The sequence below is a fragment of the Rana temporaria genome, chromosome 12 (assembly GCF_905171775.1).
Source record: "Rana temporaria chromosome 12, aRanTem1.1, whole genome shotgun sequence".
Taxonomy (NCBI): domain Eukaryota; kingdom Metazoa; phylum Chordata; class Amphibia; order Anura; family Ranidae; genus Rana; species Rana temporaria.
In genome coordinates, this window is record NC_053500.1 from 65,144,222 (window position 1) to 65,170,176 (window position 25,955).

At 49.4% G+C, this 25,955-nt stretch overlaps 1 protein-coding gene and 1 non-coding gene across 5 annotated transcripts in view; both read right to left on the reverse strand.

Annotated features, from left to right (window-relative positions):
- Nucleotides 1-25,955, reverse strand: part of LOC120918996 (SAP30 binding protein) — a 108,628-nt gene that overhangs the window by 68,126 nt on the left and 14,547 nt on the right. The window lies entirely within an intron of this gene.
- On the reverse strand, nucleotides 21,025-21,143 carry LOC120919637. Its single transcript, XR_005744602.1, has one exon. It is a non-coding gene; the product is annotated as a 5S ribosomal RNA (ribosomal RNA).

The window sequence follows — 25,955 nt, forward strand, 5'->3', positions numbered from 1 at the left end:
AGCTCCCCTCCCAGCTCCTTCTCCCAACGGAGCATGTAGGTGTGTTTGCCTTTAGTTTGTAAGGGGTATTCATTTAGAATTTGATAGATATCTGATATGAGGCCCCTGCGGGCTGTGCCCTCGAGTATGATGCGCTCAAATGGGGTCGGTTTTGAGAAAAGGAGCCTGGGGGGCCATCGTGTGGGCGTAGTGGCGGATCTGTAGGTAGCTGAAAAAGGCTTGTCGTGGAATGTCGTGTTTGGCTTGGAGCTCAGTGAAGGAGTGCAGGGTGCGGGATCTGGGGTCTACTAGGTGACCAAAGTGAAACAGATTTCGCGATGCCCAGGGCCATGACATCTGGTGGGTGAGACTCGTCGGTAGTTTAGGGTTATAGAGGAAGGAGGTCAGCAGGGAGCTATCAGACGTGAGTCGACAGTCTTGGGCTAGCCTCCTCCAGGTACTTTGCAGCTGCCGCATGGAACCCAGCAAACGTCCGGGTTCCACCGTCGCGTTTGCGTTCCATAAAAGATTATTGGGGTGTATTGGGGCCAGCCAAATCTTTTCCACCTCCGTCCACCTGTTGTAGGACTTCTGGGGAAACCATGATGCCACCGCTCGAAGTTGCGAGGCCTGGTAATATTTGACCAGGTCAGGGAAGGCCAGTCCTCCCTCGGTGCGCGCGGCCGTCATGACCGAACGTGGGATCCTGTGGCGCTTGTAGTTCCACACATACCGGAGGAGGTCCGCTTGTAGGGCGCGCAGGTGAGCGTACGGGACCGGGATTGGTAAGGTCTGGAAAAGGTACAGCAGTTTTGGCAGGATCACCATCTTTATGGCTGCTATCCGGCCCAAAAGGGATATCTGGTGAGACTTCCATTTATGGATCAACGCCCTTATTGAGCTGTATAGGGGGGGGAAATTGGCCTGGTACAAGGATGCGAAGTTCGGGGTGAGCTGGACCCCCAGGTATTTCAGGGAGGTTCGCTCCCAGTGGTACGGGAAAACGGACTGTAAGTGCAAGGCCTCGGGTCCGGGCATATTAATTGGCATGGCCATAGACTTGGACGTGTTGGTTTTATAACCCGAAAGGACCCCGTAGCGTTCCAGTTCCCTTTGTAAGTTGGGTAAGGAGATGCGGGGACGCGTCAAGGTCAGAATGATGTCGTCGGCAAAGAGGGAAATTTTAAATTCCCTTCCCCTTACTGGGATACCCCGAATATCCGGGTTGCCGCGAATCGTTGCTGCTAGAGGTTCTATGCAAAGGGCGAAGAGGAGGGGGGACAGAGGGCACCCCTGGCGAGTGCCATTAGTAACGGGGAAGGTGGATGAAGTGGCAAAGGGAGTTTTCACCTGTGAAATCGGATTAGTATAGAGGTGTCGGACCGCCTGGAGGAAAGGTCCCCCAAAACCCATGTGTCTTAACGTGGCGAGCATGAAGGGCCAGCCAAGGCGGTCAAACGCCTTTTCTGCGTCTAGACTCAGGAGCAAAGACTCCGAGCCCTCCCTGCCCGCCACGTCAATTAGGTCAATCACCTTTCTCGTGTTATCTCCCGCTTGGCGGAGGGGGACAAAGCCCACCTGGTCTTTATGGACCAGGGAGGGTAAGACTACGTTTAAGCGGAGGGAGAGGACCTTCGTAAAGATCTTAAGATCTGAGTTCAGCAGGGCTATTGGCCTGTAGCTGGCGCATAATGCGGGGTCCTTGTCTGGTTTAGGGATAAGGGTGATAAATGATCGCTGCATGTCTTGTGGGATGGGGGTACGTTGTAGAAAGGCGTTGAAGAGCTTCGTCATATGGGGAAGGAGTGTGGGGAGGAAGGTCTTGTAATATTCGTATGGGAACCCGTCTGGGCCTGGGGATTTGCGAGCGGGTAGGGCCTTAATGGCCAAGGTCAGTTCCTCTCCTGTAATGGGAGCGTTTAGGGAGGCCAGGTCCTCCGGTTTTAGCCGAGGGATGCCCGCCTGTGTCAGGTATCGTGTCATCCTATCTAACAGGTCCGGGGAGGGGGGGTTATGGGGGATTTCTGGCTTGTTGTACAAGTCCGCGTAAAATGCTGCGAATGCATCCGCAATACTTTGGGGGTGTGATACAATATTACCCGATCTGTCCTGGACCTGGTGCGGGGTGGAGGCGAGTGCGCGGTCTGTTAGTTTCCTTGCCAATAAAGCTTGCGCCTTGTTGCCCTTGTCATAGTATACCTGTCGTAGGCGAACTAGGGCTTTCTCGACTCGACCCAGCGCCAGGTCCCGGAGTGTTGACCGTACCAGGGCGATACGTTTAAGGAGCATTAGGGAGGGTGAGGTCAGTAGGCGATTTTCTAGGGTTCGGAGCTGCGTTTCCGCCTGCTCTCTAGCCGACTCAGCGTTCCGTTTTAGGGCCGAAGAGATGGCCATGCAACGTCCTCTGATTACCGCTTTATGCGCGGCCCATAGAGTGGCAGTGGAAATGTCCTGGGTGTCATTTTCGTTAAAGTAGAGTTGAAGGGCAGAGTCTATTTCCATTTTAGAGGGGGTGTGCTTCAGAAGGAAATCATTTAGACGCCAGTTATAGGGCCTACGGGTGGGGGCGTTCAGGTCAAGGGTCAAGGTAATGGGGGCATGGTCGGACCAGGAGATGGGCAGAATCCGTGCTGTCTCAGTAACACGTAACGTGGTGTTGTTTAGTAGGAAATAATCTATGCGCGAGTGCGTATGGTGGGGGGATGAGTAAAATGTAAACTGGCGGTCCCCTGGGTGAAGCGCCCTCCAAGCATCAAACAAAGCATGCCTCCTCGTTAGCTGGCGGAAGAGCCTAGAGTCCCGCAAGGCCCTTGCCTGCGAGGCCCGAGGATTCACCACCAGGCGATCCCAGGTAGCCGAATGAGGTAGATTAAAGTCCCCTCCCACTACCAATAGGTCGTGGGGGGATCTGGCCAGACGAGCAAAAACCCGACCTAGGAATCTATGCTGATGTGCATTGGGGGCGTACAGCGTGCATAGGGTTATGTCCCGTGAGTGCCACGTTCCCCGCAGTATAATGAAGTGGCCTAGGGGGTCTATGTAGGAGTCTGTGCAGGTGAAGGGGGTGCCCTTTTTTACCAAAATTGCTACCCCTGCCCGTTTCCGTGAGCTAAAGGCCTGATATATTAAGGGGAAATATCTGGACGCGAACGCAAAGGAGTCGCCCTTAGAGAAGTGCGACTCCTGTACCATTACTATCTCCGCCCCTGACTGCCTAAATTCCCTAAGTGCCAGATGACGTTTCCTGTTGGAGTTAAGCCCGTGGACGTTCAGGGATAGTAACTTAGCCATACTGTGGGTGGAGTGACCGTGGTTCATACTTAGCTGGAGTCAGGTGCGTTGCATTCGGTTCTGGGAGGGCGAGTGGAGGAGCCGCCGGGCCGACAGCCACCTGGACGCGCCGTCGGGTCCTGCCTGCGGGGGGGGGGGGAGAGAGAGGTGTCTGAAAAGAAAGAGAAAGATGAGAGCAAAAGACCAAAAAAAGCACACATCAACATTCAACAACGTGGGCCCGAGTGGCCTAGGGGCCCTCAGGTCCCAACAGTTCCTTAAGGACCTCCCGACCAAAATGTCCAAAAATGTGGGTCGGGGGGGCAAGGGGGTGGCGTGGAGAGGTTCCACTAGGGGGATTGGGAAGGAAGGAACTCTCAGGCTATCAGCCATGGGGGGGGTCCGTACTCAGAAGGGCAGCCTCTACGGTGTCTCGTCCAAGACAGGCCCGATGTGTAGCGTTAAGGTAGGGCTGGGGCAACCGGGGGGTAAAATAACTGAATAACAACAAAAAAAATAAAAATAAATCAAGAGGGCTTCATGTAGATTTCTGGGCGGCTCTTGTGGCCAGGGCGGCCGTCTCAGGTGGGGCTGTGCCTGGGGGATTTTCGGGCAGGGTCACGTCCCCTGGGGCGTCTGGGCGGGGGGACTCTCTGCCAGACCACTGGTGGAGGGGGTGGCGTGGCCACAAGGTCCCAATCCGGCAACTGGGGGACGGGGATGTCCAGGGTTCTGCAGAAGGCGTCTAGGTCCTCCGGGTAACGCAAGGTGGCAGAGGTCCCCTGGTGGGTGGCGGACAGGCTAAAGGGAAAGCCCCATCGGTAGACAATGTCTCTGTCCTGTAAGGTACGGAGCAGGGGTTGTAGTAGCCGTCGTTTCTGCAGGGTGATCCAGGAGAGGTCCGGGTAGAGCTGTAGTGGGTTGTTGTGAAAGATTAGGTTGCGAATGGGGCGCGCTTTACGCATTATAGCTTCCTTCATCGGGTAGGAGTTTACACGGCATATAACATCGCGCGGTTTGGAGGCAGGACCCTTTGGCTTAAGGGCTCTGTGGGCTCTATCCATCTCAATGGGCTTGTCAGCTGGTGCGCCCAGTATGTCGTTGAATAAATTCTGGAGGGTCAGCTGGAGGTCCTCCGCCCCGTCGACTTCGGGGAGACCGCGTATGCGGATATTGTTGCGGCGCCCCCTATTGTCCAGGTCTTCAATGTGCCGCTGCATATCCCTGAGCATAAGGTGATGGTCTGATGCCTGAGTTTGGGTGCGGTGCACCGCCAGTTTAGTCTCTTGTATCTCCTCCTCCGCCATCTCCACTCTGTCAGCTAAGTGCTTGAGGCCTGTGTGTAGGGCCTGTATTTCAGTGCGGCATGTCGCCTTAACGTCTTCAATCAATTGTTTGAAATCCTCTTTCGTGGGGAAGGCCTGCATATAGGACTGCCATGGCGGGGGAGGATATTGGGGAGCTCCTCTGGTGCCAGTGGGGTTATAAAGTGGATCGGTGGGGGACGGTCGGTGGCTGGAGACCAGTTCTGCGTGCCTTCTGGGCTCTAGGGGGGGGGGGGGGTTGATGGGATGAGTCCCATGGTTCGGACCAGGCCTCAGCCTCATCCCCCAGTGAGGTGGGGGCCCCTCCGTGCCACGGGGTGCTATTGCTGGCCATGGCTGCATATGAAGGGGGAGAGATCCCTCTCCGATCTCCGACCTCGGGCTGGATGGCCTGATGGATCTGTCCCCTGGCTGCAGGGGAGGTGTATTGAGGCCTAGCACTGGCTGAGACGCTGCCCTGCTCTGGGGAGCTCATGGAGGCCTGGGAGTTGGTGGGGGCTTGGAGAGCCGGAAAGTCCTCCCCAGTGAACGTGGGAGAGGAGGAGTGCTGGGCCCCGTTTTGGAAGTCCTGATCCGGGGCGGTGCGGAGCAGACGGGGGAAGGCCCCCGTACATTGGGTGTCCCGGTCCCGGGGGTCGGGGATGGTTGCGGCCTGTGCCGCATGGTCCGCGGCAGGGGGGCAGGGGTGCGGGGTTCCACTCACCCGTTGCTGGGAGCCATCCGGGCTCTCAGAGGAGGCCGAGGTCTGCGATCGGGTCGGGGATGGCTCTGGATGGCTGGTCTGAGGTGAGCGAGGGGGAGATGTCCCTGTGTTGAACGTGGCCGCGTCCGGCGCCATCTTGTCCCCTTCACCCGGCGGCATGTCGGGTGGCTTAAAGTAGCGCTCGAAGGTCGTGGAGGAGCCTGGCGGGGGTTGGGATGATCCCCGTGCCTTTGTGGATCTGGTGGTCCGCGAACCGCCCATGGATGGCTGCAGAATCCCCCGGTTTTCTGCCTAAGTGCTGCGGGCTGGAGAGGAGCTCTCAGGGGATGCTTCCTTCCAGGCTGGCTTCCGGTCACGCCCCCTGACTATATATGTTTAATGCGGGCCGTCGACATTTATCCAACCCCACTCTGAAGAAGTGTGGTTGGATAAGGAGTCACGTCTGATGTCACCCACGGCCATCTTTTTGGTTTGAAACTGCTACACGTCTGCATGCTGGCACTCGCATAGAGTGCTTTTCAATGCAAGTAGGTTTCTTGCCATTTTTGTTCAATAAACAGCCATACAGAGAGCATTAGATTGTTTTCCCTCTGCTTTTTACATGGTGTGGAGTCCATGAAAGGTTCTTGAACTTGTGATCGCTACCCCGAGTGTGAGTTTTCTGCTTTATGACCTGTTACAGGTCGATTATATGGAGGTGAGAGGCATCTATATCACCTGTCAGTTTGTCCTGTCCATCACCTTACCTATGGATGTGTGCTTTATTCACATGCACGAATGGATACCTTATAGGACTTTGATTTATTATTGCGCTTCACTGTTATATTTTATGAGTTAACCTTGAGTGCTAGCTTGCAATTCAGTTTAGAGGTCGACCGATATGTGTTTTTCTCTGGCCGATATTTGGAAATCGGGGCAGCCGATGGCCGATATGTGTTGCCGATTTTTGCGGCCGATATTTTAAGCTGATTTTCTTTTTTTTCTTCATCTCAAAAAACCTAGGGCGGAGAGGAGATAATTGTTTAGGGTGGAGAGGTGGGGTGCAGCCTGTCAGTGCCACATCAGTGCCCACTGGTGCAGCCAATCAGTGCAGCCTATCAGTATCTATTAGTGCCCACCAGTGCAACCTCATCAGTACCCACCAGTGGAGCCTATCAGTGTCCATAAGTTCCACATTAGTGCCCACCAGTGCCACCTCATTAGTGCCCACCAGTGCAGCCCATCAGTGCCACCTCATCAATGCCCACCAGTTGATCTCACCAGCGCATATCACCACATCAGTGCCCAGCAGTGCATCACCACATCAGTGGCCACCAGTACAGCCTAATGTCATTCACTGCCACCTCATCAATGTCCACCAGCGGAGCGCTCCAGGCTCTGTTCCATCTTCTAGCCTAGCACAAGAAAGCTCCATTCGTCAAAACAGATAGTAAAACAAGGTAGCAACTATTGAAAGTCCCAAAGTCCAATATAATACTGCAGCAGCGCTATTTCCAAACAAACATTTGAAAAACGAAACAAACTTCTATATTGGATCATATAGAAGTTTGTTTCGTTTTTCAAACCTTTGTTTGGAAATAGCGCTGCTGCAGTATTATATTGGACTTTGGGACTTTCAATAGTTGCTACCTTGTTTTGATGTTTACATTTTTTTTTTTTTGCAGCTGCTGATCATTGTATATTTCTGTCTCATTGCTTGTGGCCAAATTTCTGTATTGCCTACTCCTGAGCGCTGAGCAGTACTAAAACAGAAGGAAGGGCGATATTAGCACTCTATCCACAAAGCTCCATTCGTCCCTGACATGCTGCCTACAATCCCCAGAATGCAGAGCGGCCGGTAACAACCAAATCGGCAGCCGCCGCTATCCTCCACTCTGGGAAAAAAACGTCCCCTGACGTGCTGCGCGCTTTGCCTACAAGCCCCAGAATGCAGCGCGGGCCGACAGTTACCGGCCCGTGCTGCATTCTGGGATTTGTAGGCAGGGTGCGCAGCACGTCAGGGGACATTTTTTTTTTTACAGTGGAGGATGTCGGCAGCGGTGGCCGCCAATTGGCTGTTACCGGCCCGCTAGTTGACTGCCGACTTCCTAAACGAAAAAAAAAAAAAAAAAAAGTCAGCAGATAGCAGCGAGCGGGCAGGCAGGCAGGCGGAAGAAATCCACCCAGCACATCCCTACCTTAGATCCTAGACAATCGGCCTATTTTACCTAATAATCGGCCGATGCCGATATCTTTAAAAACGCAAAATATCAGCCAACCGATATATCGGTCGACCTCTAATTCAGTTGTTATTTCTTTTTGTAGTTTTTTTGTCAGCGCCGAATATTCTATTTATTTACTGGAATAATGTGACCTAGGAGGCGGCAGGGCCTGGCCAAGAAACCCAGAAGTGCTGTCCTTCAACACAGAAAGCAGCAGATAGTTACTTCGGCAATAAATATCGTATCTTAATGGAAAGGTCACAGGACTAGAGGAAGCTTTGAATTAATCCGTGTAAAGCAATATGTGTTCAACACACACACACACACACACACACACACACACACACAAGGCTGGAAAGTAAGAATCATACAATTTCTTAGGAGGCAAGACCTCCAATGTTGCCCATACAATTGTGTTACTCAGGCAGTTTTCAGGCAAGTTTCTATCTCCAAAATAACAAAACAGTCAGAGTCAAAGTCAAGGTTTTGATTAGTTTACCATGTGCTTGAAAGCAACGGTGTGTAAACTGGAATGTGGACCTCCAGTACATAACATGGCATACAACCACTATAATGTGAAATATACTGTATATCAGATGCTAGCTCCACTAAAAATTGGGTCTGGTGTAGCTTTCAGAAGGAAACTTTGTACACAACCCCACTATATGAAATGATGATGAGGAATAATGGCTTCCCATTTTTATTCTTCCACTTTCACAGTGTACTATTTTTTAGGTGATCTTAACCACTTAACCCCCAGACCATATTGCTGGTCAAAGACCAGAGCACTTTTTGCGATTCGGGACTGCGCCGCTTTAACTGACAATTGCGCGGTCGTGCGACGTGGCTCCCAAACAAAATTGGCGTCCTTTTTTTCCCCACAAATAGAGCTTTCTTTTGGTGGTATTTTATCACTTCTGCGGTTTTTATTTTTTGCGCTATAAACAAAAATAGAGCGACAATTTTGAAAAAAAATTATATTTTTTTACTTTTTGCTGTAATAAATATCCCCCAAAAATATATAGAAAAACATTTTTTTCCCTCAGTTTAGGCCGATACGTATTCTTCTACCTATTTTTCGTAAAAAAAATAAAATAAATCGCAATAAGCGTTTATTGATTGGTTTGCGCAAAAGTTATAGCGTTTACAAAATAGGGGGTATTTTTATGGCATTTTTATTAATATATTTTTTTTACTAGTAATGGTGGCGATCAGCGATTTTTTTTCGGTACTGCGACATTATGGCGGACACTTCGGACACTTTTGACACATTTTTGGGACCATTGGCATTTTTATAGCGATCAGTGCTATAAAAATGCATTGGATTACTATAAAAATGCCACTGGCAGTGAAGGGGTTAACACTAGGGGGCGGGGAAGGGGTTAAGTATGTCCCTGTGTGTTCTTAATGTGGGGGGGGGGGGGGAGTGGCCTCACTAGGGGAAACACTGATCCTCTGTTCATACATTGTATGAACAGAAGATCAGCATTTCCCCTGCCGACAGGACCGAGAGCTGTGTGTTTACACACACAGCTCCCGGTCCCCGCTCTGTAACGAGCAATCGCGGGTGCCCGGCGGCGATCGAGCAATTGTTAGTGTCACAGAGATATATGTTCCTAAGGAACCCCTTACAATAGCGATTATTTGCTCTTTTTGTACTTATTTTTGTATTTTTAACCCCATTATGGTACCAAACATCTCAGGCCTGGGTAAAACCTCTGTTTTTTGGTGCTTTTTGCAGAAACACACACTACAGTTCATTTACATGTTTTCCTATGGGCCACGTTCACATCGATGATTTTTTTTCGGCTGCTGCGTATTTGCAAAGGGCAAAGACTTAATTCAAAACTGTGCTATTTTTTTTTTTGGTTCAAATATTCTTCATTGGAGAAGCTGCAGAAAAGCATGTAATGTGGTTGTGTTTTGTAATCTGCCCAACAACAAATTGGCAAAAAATAAAATATAATAAAAAGTAAAAATTCATTTTTTTTTTTTTTAAAAGGCCATTATCCGATTAATCGAAACAATAATCGGCCAACTGATCGATTATGAAAATAATCGTTAGTTGCAGCCCTAGTGGGGTGCATTTGTATTCAGTCTCCTTTAGACCTTTCACATTGGGGCGTTTTTCAGGCGCTTTAGCGTTAAAAAAAAAAAAAAAAAAAAGCGCCTGAAAGAAGCTGCATCTGCAATCCCAATGCAAAAGCCCGAGTGGAGATCCACGTCCGTTGTGCCCCACCTCCGGCAAAGGAGTTGAAACACCTCCGGATGCAATGACCATTCCCCCTGGTCCAGCATCTGGCGACTCAGGTAGTCTGCCTGCCAGTTTTCTAGGCCTGGAATGTAGACAGCCGACACGCTTCTTTCCGTCCACCTTAGGATGTGAGCGACCTCGGACGCTGCAGTCAAGCCCAGAGTTCCCCCCGGATGGTTGACATAAACCACTGCCGTGGCATTGTCCGACTGACATTGATCAGCAGACGGGATTCTTTTAAGAGTCCAACGACCCTGTGCCGACTGGACCCCCCCCCCCCCCAGGCCGTGAGGCTGGCGTCCGTCGTAATCACCGTCCACTGGAAAGGAAGAAACTACTTCCCTGACGAAGAGCCGGGGATCTCAGCCACCAATTCAGAGAGACCCTGACCAGGTGGCTGACCCGAATCTGGCAATCCAGAGAAAATGGAGATTTGTTCCATTTGGACAGGATCTCCCTCCGTAGTACTCGTGTGGAACTGGGCATACGGTACTGCCTCAAACGAGGCTACCATGAGGCCTAGAACTCGCATGCAAAAATAGGAGAGACGACCATCTGCGGGATGCCAACACTCTCACTGCAGACTGAAGGGTCTGCAATTTCTCCAGGGGTAGAAAGACCCTCACTTCCGAGGAGTCAAGAATCAACCCCAGATATTCCAAATGCTGAGTCGGAACCAGGACCGACTTCTGAACGTTCAACAGCAACCCAAATTATTTAAGGGTCTGGCTGGCTATAGATACATCGTCCTTCAATTCTGAGCCAGAAGCTGCTCTCAGAAGATCATCTAAGTAGCCCACGATGGCAATGCCTCGCTATCTCAGCAAAACTAGGACTGGTGCGAGCACCTTGGTGAAAACTCTTGGTGCTGACGCCAGGCCAAAAGGGAGGGCCACAAACTGAAAGTGGTCCTCCCCGATCGCAAGACGCAGAAACCTGCAGATTACATGCAAGTATTCGTCCTTCATGTCCAAGGGCGCCAGAAAATGCCCCAGGTGGAGCGCAGCTACCACCGAACAAATGGATTCCATGCGGAACTTCCTTACTTTCACAAAGGCATTTAGGGCCTTGAGGTCCAGGATTGGACGGACCCTGTCCTTAATCGGGACCACAAACAGATTCAAATAAAATCCCTGAAATCTCTTGTCCTGCGGTATGGGTAAAATTACCCCCCAACTTAGCAAGTCCTGTACTGCCCCCAACAGGGCAGCCCGACGAGCTGGGAGGAGAGGGAGACTTGAGGGAAAGAATCTGTTCAAGGGGGGGGGGGGATAGGAGAGAAACCATCTTGTACCACAAAGAGACCACCTCGCAGGCCCATTGGTCGGAGAGCAGAGAGGTCCACCGAGTCGTGAACCTGCAAAGCCATCCCCCCACCCATGAGGCAGGCGGGGGTAGGCCTTCATGCAGTGGCGGGCTTGGGTGCCGGCTTGTTTAGGTTATGCACCCAGGAACGTTTCTGTCCCCCAGCTGAGCCTTTGTCGGCCTGGGAGGGTTTGCCTGCGGACCCTGACTGACGAAAATACCACTTCTGCGTGGGAAAAGAAGGACCTGTCCTATGGCGGGGCTCCTTCCCCTTGGAGGACTGAGGGAGGAGTGTGCTCTTCCCTCCTGCGACATCCTTGATAATGTCGTTCCAACGAGGACCCAAAAAGCCTCCCACCTTTGAAGGGGTAAATCCGCCAGGGCTTTTTTAGAGGCCTGGTCAGCAGACCAGCATTTCAACCACAGAAAGCGGCGTAAAACCACCACCGAAACAGAAGCCCTGGATATCAAGGGTGCTGCATCTAGTAAAGCATCACAGACATATACAAAGCCCCGGACCAGCTGGTCCGTCAGCCTAATAACTTTGGGCGGGAGTTGGTTCTCCTCCGCAGTCTGGCGCAAAGATTTTGCCCATTCAGTGAGTGTCTGAGAAAACAGGGTAGTGGCCACAATCAGTCAGTGCTTCGGATCTACTATTGGTCCGATCCCTAAAAGCAGGGGTTCCCTCTATAGGGAGAGTGGTCACCTTATTTAACCGGGCAACCGGAGGGTCCACCACCGAAGGAGAGGCCCACTTTTTTTTTTTTAAAAAAGGCTCTCCTCAAAAGGGGTACCGAACCGCCAGGCGGTGAGAGACTACAAAAGCCTTTTGCGGCTTTTCCCATTCCGCATCAATGAATTTATCAAAAGGGCACATAAAGAAAAACCTTCACAGAACTGTCCGATTTGTGTTTAAAAAAAAAAAAAAAAAAAAAAGACTGAGCCCTCAGCGGAAGCCTCAGTTGCACTATCCAGCTTAAAGTGGAGGTTCACCCTATAAAAAAAATTCTAACATTATATCCAGCCCAGTTCTGCAAATCAAATGACACTGACCTATTTTTTTTTCCTCTGTAGATATCGTTTAGCCATAGAACTCACCGCGGCTTCCGGGTAGGGAATCCCGCGGGAGTGGGCGTTCCTATTGACATGCCAATCAATTGGCATGCTAAACGACGGCGCACACAGCGCGTCATGACTTCCCGAAAGAAGCTCGGGTCAGCTCTATTCGGCGCCGGTGCGCAGGCGCCGAATAGAGCCGAGTCGACCCGAGCTTCCTTCGGGAAGTCGTGACGCGCTGTGTGCGCCGTCGTTTAGCATGCCAATTCCACGGCTAAACGATGTCTACGGAAAAAAAAAAAAAAAAAAAAAAAAAGAAAGTCAGTGACATTTTATATGCAGCACGGTGCTGGATGTACTTTTAGAATTTTTTTATAGGGTGAACCTCCACTTTAAGGGAGTCCCTTACAGCATTGATAAGCTCACTGACAAGTGCCTTGTCATGCACTGACCCAAGTAAGTTCCCATTCCAATCAGGTGGATCTCATTAGAAAGTCTATTCATCTCTATGGACAGATGGGTGTAAACAGACTTATGTATAATTACACTTGCCTACCACAGGTCCACTAAAAAACAAAGATCTGTTGTTTTCCCGTTTAGGCATAATGAATCAGCGGGTAGTTGAGTGTAAACTGACAGTACAGTCCATTTACTCCTGGCCACCTGCAGACTCCGTGTCAGCTCTACATAAACTGAGCAGACACAGAAGTGTCATCTGTCCGCTCTGCTCCCATATTCTTCTTCTGGTTGAATGTTTTTAGTGTTGCACTATTTTGTCAATTAATCAAATGTTCTTTACCTTCTCTGCTTGAATGGACTTACAGACATTTTCTGTTAAGCTTGCAGCTTCACAGCCGAGAGCGCAGCGTGCTCCCGGCTATGAAGCCACAAGCTTTCACAACTGGGTGCCACTGCCCACACTTGTAATGCTGGTGCGGCTGGGGGGAAAGGGAAAAAGGAGTGAGGAATCGGGCCCCCGCATCGCTGGACCGTGGGACATTTTTGTGTAAACTTACAAACGAGTGGAACTCCGCTTTGAGTCATATTTTGCGAAGGGATTCAAATACTTATTTCACTCCATTAAAATGCAAATCAATTTATAACTTTTTTGAAAATGTGCTTTTCTGTATAATTTGTAATTGTTCTGTCTCTCACTGTTAAAATACCATTCTAATTATAGACTGATCATTTTTGTCAGTGGACAAACATACAATCAGCAGGGGATTAAATACTTCTTTCCCTCGCTGTATAAATGATGACCGTCTTACCTTCTAAATTATATAGATAGATATAATCGTGTGATTTAGTCCCTCTCCTGCATCGGAAGCATGAGTTTTCAAAGAAGGCTTTGTGCAGTACAGCAATGCCTGGAAGGTCTGACGTGCTAAAGTACGCCATATAGAGGTTTCTGCTCAGCCTACAGGCTGAATGAAAACAATATAAAATTACTCCATCCACGCTTTATCGCATGGATGGAGAAATTCTCACTGCTGCTATTGTATCTGACCAGCACCTACATTGGATTCAGTCTTTGTTCAGCTGACAGTCTTGTACCCATCTCCTTTGATTTTTCTGTTCAGCCTACAGTGCCACCCGCTCATCATCCTCATCAGGAACTGGAAGAAATTGGAACAGTGTATGACCAGCTTAAAGGGTCACCAAAGGAAAACATTTTTTTAGCTAAATAGCTTCCTTTACCTTACTGCAGTCCTGGTTTCATGTCCTCATTGTTCGTTTTTGCTCTAATGTTGCTGTAATTCTGCTCTGTTCTGGACACTTCCTGGTTGTCTGTTTCCTTTGGACCACAGTACTGGGAGATTCTAGTTTTGTTTTCAAACCCTCACTTCTCTATGGCTCTCTACAGCACAGAGGCAGGAAACATGCAAAAACGAAACTGAAACTAAGGTACATTATATGATTGTTTTTTATCGATTTTTAATAGTTTTTAAAAGGAATCAGTTAACTATTATATCTCTATACCCTGTAAACAGTCATTTGAGAAAAAAAATGTTTTTCCTTTACAACTCCCTTAAGAATGTACAAAGAAAACTGGGGTTGGGACTTTAAATGAGGCGTATGAATAACACACACCTCCATCCCTATTGGATAAAAAAAAAAAAAAAAGGGAGGGTTTTTGGGACTTTAAATGAGATGCGTTTTTAAACAAACAGTAGTATAAGTAAAATAGTAAACGTTTATAACCAGGCTCATACTTACCACCCAAGCAGCAAGCCAAATTCAACTGTCTAACTGTATATGTTAAAAGCAGAGGATTGGTTGCACGCATTTGCAAGTACATGAGTAAGCTGCAGAGCCATCGACAAGGCTCTCTGCGATCTGCAGTCCTAACTAAACTTTTGAAGTCTCCTCAATGGAGGCATGTAAAGACTGATGGGTAGATGGAGGGCAGGTGACTAGGGGTGTGTCCCCGCCTCCACCTATGCTTGGTATTGTGGTGAAGAGCACTGAAAAAAAAAACGCATAGTAGTATAAGGGTAGGATGTAGGTTCTTCCCTCTTTAGGCAGTTCAATGCTTATTGTCAACTAGAGGTCGACCGATATGGGTTTTTCTCTGGCCGATACCGATGCCGATATTTAGAATTTGGGGCGGTCGATGGGCGATATATGATGCCGATTTTTGCGGCCGATATTTTAGGCCGATTTTTTATTTTTTGGCAGGTGGCGCTAATTGGCACTGCCAGATTGCACTGGATGGAACCAATTGGCAATGGCAGATGGCACTGATTGGCAGGTGGCACTGGCAGGTGGCACGTGGCACTAAGGTGGCACTGGCAGGTGGCACTAATTGGCACTGGCAGGTGGCACTAATTGGCATGTGGCACTGGATGGTACTGGCAGGTGGCACTAATTGGCAATAGTTAGCACTGGCAGATGGCACTGGTTGGCACTGGCAGATGGCACTGGATGGCCTTGGCAGGTGGCACTGGATGGCCTTGGCAGGTGGCACTGGATGGCACTGGCAGGTGGCACTGGATGGCACTGGCAGGTGGCACTGGATGGCATTGGCAATGCCAGGTGGCACTGGATGGCACTAGATGGCATTGGCAGGTGGCACTGGATGGCGTTGGTAGGTGGCACTGGATGGCATTGGCAATGCCAGGTGGCACTGGATGGCACTGGATGGTATTGGCAGGTGGCACTGGATGGTATTGGCAGGTGGCACTGGATGGCGTTGCCACTGGCCGGTGGCACTAGTTGGCATGGCATTGACAGGTGGCACTGGATGGCATTGGCAGGTGGCGCTGGCATTGGCAGATGGCACTGGATGGCATTGGCAGGTGGCACTAGTTGGCATGGCATTGGCAGGTGGCACTGGATGGCATTGGCAGGTGGCACTGGCTGGTTGGCATTAGCAGATGGCACTGGCAGGTTTCACAGCACATAATGTAGCGGATAATGTGTGAAACTCTCTCTATACAGTTTCACATGGTGCTGCAGAGAGCAGAAAGAGGAGCTCAGATTCATTGCAATGTTGAAGGTGGGCGGGACCCGGGTTGGGCGGGGCTCAGCTGTCCACCAGCCAATGGGATGAGATCATTGGCTGGATAGCAGCTGAGTCCCGCCCACCTTCAACATCGCAATGAATCTGAGCTCCTCTCTCTCTCTCTGCAGCACCATGTGAACCTGTATGAAGAGAGTTTCACACATTCAGCTACATTATGTGCTGTGAAACTGTGAGAGCAGAGAGAGAGAGGAGCTCAGATTCATCGTGATGTTGGAGGTGGGCGGGACTCAGCAGCTATCCAGCCAATGATCTCATCCCATTGGCTGGTGTTGGACAGCTGAGTCCCGCCCACCACGGGTCCCGCCCACCCCGACATCAGTCCGACAGCTCCATTCTCCTTCACACACACGGCACTGCTCTGCAGACAGTGTGGAGAAGGGAGGGGGAACCCCATGTTCCTCCTTCCTTCTCCACACTCTGCTGATGCAGATCTGCTAAATATCGGCCACATTTGGATAATAATCGGCTGATGCCGATTTCTCCAAAATGACTGAATATCGGCCCGATATATCGGCCAGCCGATATATCGGTCGACCTCTATTGTCAACTAAAGTATACCTTTCAAAACTGGTTTGTTATGTGGTGTCACTCCAGGTCTGTCCATGCTTGCCCACCATAGTCCAGTGCTTACACAGTTCATCTTTAAAACGGGGTTCCAACCACAATTAGCATCTTTTAAAATGTATGTCCTTTCATCATGCGTTTTTATAATATAAATCCGGTCACTTACTATTTTACAATCCGCCGCTGTTCAAAAAAAGATCGTTTATAAACTATGTCCATACCGTTGTCATTTTGCTTGTGGCCATTGTGAAGCCCACAAGCCCTTAGGACGCGATTCACAGAATTTGCAAATTTGCTGCGTCGTATCTTTATTTGTAATTCACAAACAAAGATACGACGGCTTTTGGCCAAGATCCGACAGGCGTACGCCTTCGGATCTTAGGATGCAATACTTCGGCGACCGCTGGGTGGAGTTCGCATCGTTTTCCGCGTCGGATATGCAAATTAGCTGATTACGGCGATCCACAAAGGTACGAGCGTTCGTCGCATTCTCTTACGTCGACGCTAGTCGGTTTTTCCCGTCACAAACATAAGCCTGCTTTTTCATGGCTTACATTTAGGACAGCCATGTTAAAGTATGGCCGTCGTTCCCGCGTCAAATTTCTAATTTTTTTTTTTTTGCGTAAGACGTCCGGGAATACGAAAGTACGTTACGCACGGCGCCGTTCAAAAAAACACGTTGAGGCGCCATAATTTCGCGCAAAGCACGGCAGGAAATTTCCTAACGAAGCATGCGCAGAACGTTTGGCGTGGGAACGCGCCTAATTTAAATGGTACACGCCCCATTTGAATTAGGCGGGCTTGCGCCGGGCGGCTTTACGCTACACGGCCGCAAGTTTACAGGCAAGTGCTTTGTGAATCAAGCACTTACGCCGAAAACTTGCGGCGGTGTAACGTAAACGGGATAAGTTACGCCGCCGCATTTGTACCTGAATCTGGCCCTTGCTTCCTGGAAGTCTTGGAGTGATAATTGGGTAGCACACTGCATCCTGGGAAATTATGACACACATTTCCCAAGAGCATTAGAGGGAGATGTCAGGATCCTAGGTGATTCCAAAGGCAGATTTCATGGGACTGCATAGCAACAGGCATTTCCAGATGAGTAAAAAAAGAAAAAAATTTTTTAGGTCTAATGATCACAATAATGAAAAAAACATTTTGGGATGGAAACTCCACTTTAACAATCGCTTTTACAGGAAAGATGGTGGCACGCCATCATGGTCCAGAGCATTTTCTATTACACAGTTTACAAGCAGAAACCACTTGCATAAATCCATAGTGTACCTGTGTCCAGACTATAGACATTAAAGCTGAACCCGAGCATGAAAACTTTCATCTAAAAAAAAAAAGGGATTTTTAATACAGCTTACCTGTAAAATCCTTTTCTTGGAGTACATCACGGGACACAGAGCGGCATAGTCATTACTATAAGGGTTATATGGAGTACCTTCAGGTGATGGACACTGGCAATCTCAAACAGGAAATGCCCCTCCCTATATAACCCCCTCCCATAGGAGGAGTACCTCAGTTTTGTAGCAAGCAGTATGCCTCCCAAAATGGTCCCCAAAAAGAGGGGTGGGAGCTCTGTGTCCCGTGATGTACTCCAAGAAAAGGATTTTACAGGTAAGCTGTATTAAAAATCCCTTTTTCTTTATCGTACATCACGGGACACAGAGCGGCATATTCATTACTATGTGGGATGTCCCAAAGCAATGCTCACAATGAGGGGAGGGAGAACATCTCCAAGACAAAAGGATTTAATTTAGAGAAATACTCAAATCATAATAAATCCAACTTAGTTGAGAAAAATAATCTTAAATTTTAAATTTAACTCAAAAAAGAGGAGCCCCCGGAATCCGAGGGTCTCAAACTGCAGCCTGCAGCACTGCCTGCCCAAAGGCTGTATCAGTATTCCTTCTTACGTCCAACTGGTAGAATTTTGTAAACGTGTGGACAGAAGACCAGGTTGCCGCCTTGCAAACTTGAGCCATAGAGATCTGGTGGTGTGCTGCCCAGGAGGCGCCCATGGCCCTAGTAGAATGAGCCTTTAATGATACTGAGGAGGCAACCCTTTCAAGCTGTAGGCCTGAGTGATTAATTGCTTAATCCACCTAGAAATGGTGGACTTTGCAGCTGCCTGCCCCTTCTTGGGCCCATCCGGTAATATGAACAGCACATCTGTTTTCCGGATCTTCTTTGTAGCTTTAAGATAGGCCTTCATGGCCCTGACGATATCCAAGGTATGCAGCAACCCTTCCTTTCTGGAAGTAGGTTTAGGGAAGAAGGATGGTAATACCAAATCCTGGTTCAAATGAAAACTGGATACAACCTTCGGTAGGAAGGAAGGATGAGGGCGGAGAACGACCCTGTCCTTGTGAAAAATAAGATATGGTTCCTTACAGGATAAGGCCGCCAGTTCCGATACTCTTCTTGCGGAAACTATGGCGACCAAAAATACTAACTTCCTTGTCAGTAAAACCAAAGGAATTTCAGCCAACGGCTCAAAAGGTTGTTTCTGTAAACTTGACAGAACAAGGTTTAAATCCCACGGGCAAAGCAGGGATTTAACTGGAGGTTTAATACGTAAGACCCCTTGAAGGAAGGTCTTAACCAGCGAGTGGGTGGCCAGCGGCCGCTGAAACCACACTGACAGAGCAGAAATCTGTCCTTTGATTGTGCTTAATGCCAATCCTTTATCCACTCCTAGCTGGAGAAAACTTAAAACTCTATCAATGGTGAATTTGCGAGAAAGCCATCGCTTGGACTCACACCAGCCTACATAGGCCTTCCAGACCCTGTAATAAATCACCCTAGAGACCGGTTTCCTGGCTCTGATTAGGGTAGAGATTACTTTCTGAGACAGACCTCTACCCCTGAGAATCAGGGATTCAGCTTCCAGGCCGTCAAATTTAGATGCCGTAAGGCAGGGTGGAGGATCGGACCTTGCGATAGCAGGTCTGGCCGTAGAGGAAGAGTCCAAGGGTCTCCCACTACCATCCTTAAGATTAGTGAGTACCATGCCCTTCTGGGCCATGCTGGAGCTACCAGGATGACTGGTATGTGCTCCACCCGGATCCTGCGCAGCAGGCGGGGTAGTAACTGGAGCGGGGGAAACGCATAAAGAAGTTTGAACTGATGCCAAGGGCAAACCAACGCATCGGTTCCGCAGGCCATCGGATCCCTTGAGCGGGACATGAACCTGTCTAGCTTCTTGTTGAGTCTCGATGCCATGATATCCACGTCCGGCACTCCCCATCTTTGGCAGAGTGCTTGAAAAGTTTGTGGTTGCAGAGACCATTCCCCCGGCAATAGAGTCTGGCGGCTTAAGAAGTCCGCCTGAAAGTTGTCCACTCCTGGAATGAATATTGCCGATATGCAGGGCACATGAGCCTCTGCCCATAGGAGAATCAAGCTCACCTCTCTCTGAGCGGCTTGACTCCTGGTTCCCCCTTGGTGATTTATGTATGCCACGGCCGTGGCATTGTCTGATTGAATTCTCACCGGGAACCCCTGCAATTTTGACGTCCAAGCCCTGAGGGCTAGTCGAGCAGCTCTGAGCTCCAAGATGTTGATGGGCAACTGCTTCTCTGGCGTTGCCCAAGTACCTTGGCGAGTGCAACCATCCAAAATTGCTCCCCAGCCCGTCAGGCTGGCGTCTGTGGTCACTATCTTCCAAGCCACTGGGCTGAAAGACTTCCCCTTCAGTAGATTCTGAGGGTCTAACCACCAACACAGACTTTGTCGGACTCTTGATGAGAGCGGCAACGGGATATCCAAGGCCTGTGGCCTTCTGCTCCATGCTGACAGGATGGCTGCCTGCAGGATGCGAGTGTGGCTCTGGGCGTATGGTACCGCCTCGAATGTGGCCACCATCTTGCCTAGTAACCTCATACATAGGCGAATAGTCGGTTCCTTCTTGCTTAGAACCAGTAGGATTAATTCCTTGATGGCTTTGACCTTCCTCAGAGGTAGAAACACTCTTTGTTGTTCTGTGTCTAATCTCATGCCGAGATATTCCAACTGCCTTGTGGGCAGGAAAGCTGACTTTTCTCGATTTAGGACCCAGCCGAACCTCTCGAGGTATTGGACCGTGAGGGCCACTGCTCGCTCCAAGCCAGGAGACGAGTGATCTATGACTAGGAGGTCGTCCAGGTATGCTAGGATCGTGACCCCTTGGATCCTTAGTTTGGCTAGGATTGGAGCTAGGACCTTCGTGAACACCCGGGGGGCCGTAGCCAACCCGAAGGGAAGCGCCACGAATTGGAAGTGACGCAAAGCCACCATGAAGCGTAGATATTTTTGATGTGGCTGATAAATTGGAAGATGAAGGTAGGCATCCTTTATGTCTATGGACGCCATGAAGTCGTCCTTTTGGAGTGTGGTAGCTGCTGACCGCACGGATTCCATCCGAAATGAGCGGATCTTTAGGTATGTATTTACCATCTTTAGGTCCAAAATTGGCCTGACATCTCCATTGGACTTCGGGATGATGAATAGGTTGGAGTAGAAACCTAGCCCCTGTTCCAGGACTGGTACCTCTACTATTACTTCCTGGGAAAGTAGATGATTTAATGCCGACATTAATGCGGCTCCTTTCTCCGGATCGTTTGGAATCCTCGACTCCTGGAAATGAAGAGGAGGAAACCTTAGGAAATCTAATTTGTAGCCCGTGGCCACGGAAGACCGTACCCACTCGTCGGGAATGCTGGCTTCCCAAACCTCTGAAAAGAGTCGCAGCCTTCCCCCCACCTTCGTGGGTGGGGGCGCCCCTTCATAAGGTCGGATTGGGGGCTGGTTTTGCTGGTTTGCGAACCCACTGCTTAACTGGTAGAATTTTGTTAAGCCTACAGCACCTGGTATTGCCAGGCGGTCTCCCATCCAGGTACTAACCAGGCCCGACCCTGCTTAGCCTCCGAGATCAGACGAGATCGGGCGCTTTCAAGGTGATGTGGCCGTAGGCCTCTAGCAGCCTGTCCTTGTGATTTGCTGTTGAAGCCGAAGTTTGCTTTCGCAGGAGGCCGTCGATACTGTTTGGCCTTAGAGGGCCCCTGCCCAGGGGAGTACTGTCGTTTAAACGCAGGCCCCTGAAACTTCCTCTTAGTTGGCAAGAGAGTACTTTTGCCATTTGAAATGGTTTGAATGTATTTATCTAGGTCTTCTCCGAAGAGTCGTCCTCCATGGAAGGGGAACCCTACCAGGAGCTTCTTGCATGGGGGCTCGGCCTCCCAGCTTTTTAACCATAAGAGTCTTCTCATATGGATAAGGGATAACGATAAACGTGACGCTTGCTGGATAGAATCCTTAATTGCGTCTACTGTAAAACATATGGCCCTAGGGACATCCGAAAATTCTTCTGCCTGCTGGGCAGGAATAAGTTTAAGCATCTGCTTAACTTGATCCGATAATGCTTGAGCAACCCCAATCGCAGCCACAGCTGGCTGTACTACTGCCCCAGCAGTAGTGAAGGAGTTCTTAAGTAGTGCTTCCAAGCGTTTTATCAACTGGATCCTTGAATACCTGTATGTTTTCTACAGGGCATGTTAATGATTTGTTAATACATGAGATGGCTGCGTCCACTGCCGGAGTAGCCCATTTCTTGGAAAATTTATCTTCCATAGGATATAGGGCAGAGAATCTTTTAGGTGGTAAGAAGATTTTATCTGGCTTGTTCCAATCTTGGAACAAAACTCCCTCTAGTAGAGGGTGGATCGGAAATACTGCATTGCTTTGAGGCGCCCTCAGTGAGCCCAAAGCTGAAACCGTAGATACCTGGAGATCTGGTACTGGCAAGTTGAATGCATTATGGACCAAGTCCGTTAAGGCTTGAATCCACCAGCTCTCCCCTTGGGAGACTGCTCCAGACTCCTCTGTATCCGGATCCTCGATCCCTGAACCTACTTGGTCCTTGTCCAAGAGGTCGTCCAATTCCCCTGAGGAAAGGACCTCCTCTTCTGAGGGTCCGCGCTCGGGCGACGGAGATCTATTCCGCTTACTGCCCCGCATTGCTGCGGCTATCATTTTTCCCATGCTTTTCTGCATCTTTTTTAAAGAGGTGAGTAATACCTCCTCCGTGACCATCTTAGGGTTGGACTGACCCGCGCCAGCTCCAGCCCCAGATCCCGATGGCCCCAAGGCTCCCTGTGGGGAAAGCAGCGGCATAGCTTTGTCCGAGACCTCAGACTCTCTGGGGGAATCCCCACCTCTTGTACCCTCTGACCCGGATGCCATGGTACAATACCGAGGTACACCTGCTAGCTTATTGGTACCTGGGACTATAAATAGTTAAATGCCCAAACACCTGTTTGGGGGATAAAAAATGCTTCCTCTCCCCTAGATGACACTTTTTTTTTTTTTTTTTTTAAAAAAAAAATCTTTCTTTTTTTTTTTTTTCTTCAAATCTAGGAAAGAAAAAACATTCTGTCCCCCTGAGTAGTATTGCAAGAAAAACTATGAGATGGAAAAGAAACAGCCTATTCCTAGGCTTGAAAACAGTCTTCTGAAGACTGCAAAATTCTTTCTGGCCACTGTGTGTCCTCGGCGCCCCGTGCTGCCGTTCTGGTCTTTCCTCCCCAGTTCCAAAGTATTGAATGGAACAAACAAGGAAGGGCCGCCCCTTCCTTAAGCCACTGACCCGCCCTTCCCCCCCCAGCAATCTCAAACAGGAAATGCCCCTCCCGACAGGGGGGGGGGGGGGGGGTTGGGGGGAAGGGACCTCTCAGCTCCAGCAAACTGCAGCCTGCAGCCTGGAACCACGAGGAGGTCAGCGTTTTGCCTGCTTTGCAGGCTCTGAGGAGGAAGACTGAATGGAGCATCGCCTGGAGGCTTGCAGGTAAGCATAGCTCTCTGACACACACATATACCTTTATATCACACAGGCCCCACTCAATGCTTTTCCAACACTACAAGGGAGGTCACATCTTATGGGGAATAATACATATAGAGCCATCCTATCTTTATGATATGTGACTAGTTTGCCAGATGCAGTGCATAACTTTAGGCATGTCCCCTGTGACCCCCCAGAAAAAACCTGCTAAGAACCAAGTTCCGCAAGTTTTCCCCTCACTTACCTGCTCCATGCCGCAGGACTTTGCCAAGCAAGAGGCCCAATCTTCCCCCATCTCCGTGGGGATGTCTAGACCTTCAGGCCCTGGGTTCCTATGAAGGATCCACTGTCCTGGGCCCATATAGCACCCTGGCAACAGAAAACATTAGGCACCCAAAGGTTTCTAAGTTCTGGGCCCAGGGTCCAGCTCTCTAAAAAGAAAAGCATTATGGGCTATACCCCAAGGGTTTGGGGTCCGGTTACTGACCACTTTAGCGCTGAGGCTTTTTTGGACAGAACCGGTTAGCTCACCTGATCCCAAGGATGCGGAGGCAAGCTAAACCATGACTAACACCTAAGACACTGGCGTAAAAACTGAGGTACTCCTCCTATGGGAGGGGGTTATATAGGGAGGGGCATTTCCTGTTTGAGATTGCCAGTGTTAACACCTGAAGGTACTCCATATAACCCATATAGTAATGAATATGCCGCTCTGTGTCCCGTGATGTACGATAAAGAAATAGGATTTTATGCTCACCGTAAAAAATTTCTTTGAGTACATGGACTGACACAGCCTTAATCTTGACAACGTGGGAAATAACACTTTCTGCCTAGTCACTCCTAAAGATAGGCTAACAACTTCAAAGCTGAACCGCCCCGCCCAGGGTACAGTCCCAGCAAGTAGCAAGCAGTACAAACTTAAAAAAAGAGAGATGGGTGCTGTGTCCGTCCATGAACTCGGAGAAAAAGATTTTTACGGTGAGCATAAAATCCTATTTTCTCTTTCATTCATGGACGGACACAGCCTTAATCTTGACAACGTGGGACGTCCCAAAGCAGTGTCAAAATGAGGGGTGGGAACAGCATAAAATTAAACTTTACCCCAAAACAGAGCTCCTCAACTGAGTTGTAACTATAAACAGCCGCCTGCAAAACTTTGTGGCCGAAGAAGCATCGAAGATGCACTCACATCAACTTGTAAAGTTTAGTGAAAGTGTGACCGGGTGACCAGGTCGCCACCTTACACACCTGGGAAACAGACACTTGATGTCAGAAAGCCCAAGAGGCACCATTGCCCTGGTCACAAATTTTTTTTTTTAAAAAGCTCATACTCACTGATCTCCAGCCAGCTGCAGCAATCCACCCCCCGGGTGAAACAAGTGCATCGGGATCGCGCCGCTGCATCGGGATCGTGCCGCTGTGCGGGTGAACGTGCGCGATCCCCCTCCTTCTGAGGGACGTTCTTGAATGTCCATTCAGAAGGAGAGAGCGCCCACCCGGCCGTATGTGCAGTGGCCGGGTGGGAAGTAGTTAAGCTACGACGCTCATTCCTGCTGCAGCTTCTCTGCAAATAAATATACCTGGCATCCCCTGCATCTTGCCATACATGCTAGCTGCTGTGGCTTTTCTTCTTGCACAGGGTCGTATGCTGAACTCTCCCGGGCCCCGGTTTGACACCCCTGTGTTATAAACAGTCCATTTGCTCTGGTAAGAGTTTAACTGCACCAGTGGTGGCAGAGCACAAGTGGCACCCATTGTTCTAATTCCTTGTAATTTGCACCATTTGGAACTGTTCATGTCACTTTTTTTCCCCCCCACTTAATTTATTGTTCATCTATACTTGTTAATTGTTAGCACGGCACTTTAGAATTTTGTTTTACACCATTTATATTGATGCTTGTGCCAGCAGCTCTTTTCTGGGTGGTTAAAAAACAGATCCTGTTCTCTTAAAGCATGTTATACAGCACTGCTTGTGCTGTGTAATTTGCCCCCCCCCCCCCCCCCCTATATCCTAAAAGACCTGGCTAATCCTGCCTGGCTATACCCTCCCCTCTGCAAACTGACCATGTTAATCATGGCTGCTGAGCCCTGACACCATGGTCAGTTTGTGCGATTCCCTCATCTGCAGCCTGCTCTTTGCAGCTCTCCTGTATCCGTGTCTCCTCCCCTCCCTGCTCTTACCAGCGCCCGCCCCTCTGCTCCTGCTGCTCTCATATCTGCTATTAAATTGTCTTATCCATCCCCTCTGTACCATAACGTGTCCCTGTGTAATGTAAAACATTTGCCAATCTGTACCTGTATAAGCTCCGCTCTGGGTGCTCAGCTGAGTGTCGGCGCTCTCTCTCTTCTCCTCCCAGCTGACGCCAACAGGAGGGCTCGGCCCTGCCCACTACAGCTGTGAGCCGGAGAGAGAAGAAAGAGGAATCAGCTGAGCGCCCAGAGCGGAGATTGGCAGATTTTTTTACATTACACAGGAACATATGTTATTATGGTACAGAGGGGAGAAGACAATTTACTAGAAGTGGATTAATAACAACTTTAAGTTTTTATAGTGCAATTTTTTAGTTTATATTTTGGTTACCCCACAATGGGGGTGCCACAAAAAGCAGCAGGAATGACAGAGACGGTGCAAGGAAGGACAGAGCAGGGTGAGATTAAAGAAAAGCAGGAGAGGTGAAAGGACAAACTGTCTGCTGCCAGGGAGACATTAAAAATTAAACTTGCAAAGACAGTGTCTTATCTCATCTCTCTGATATTCTCTGCTTTCTCCATTGGCAGCACTATTAACTTCACAACTGTAATGCTTCTGCAGGCATCTAGCTGAAAATGCCCACATTGTAATTAAAGAAAGTTACATATATTTTTGGAGACCAAGGATAGTGTTCAACAAGAAAGTGACTGCTCCGGGCTTCAACAAAATGGCAGCCTTCAGCAAAAAGAATCAGGAGC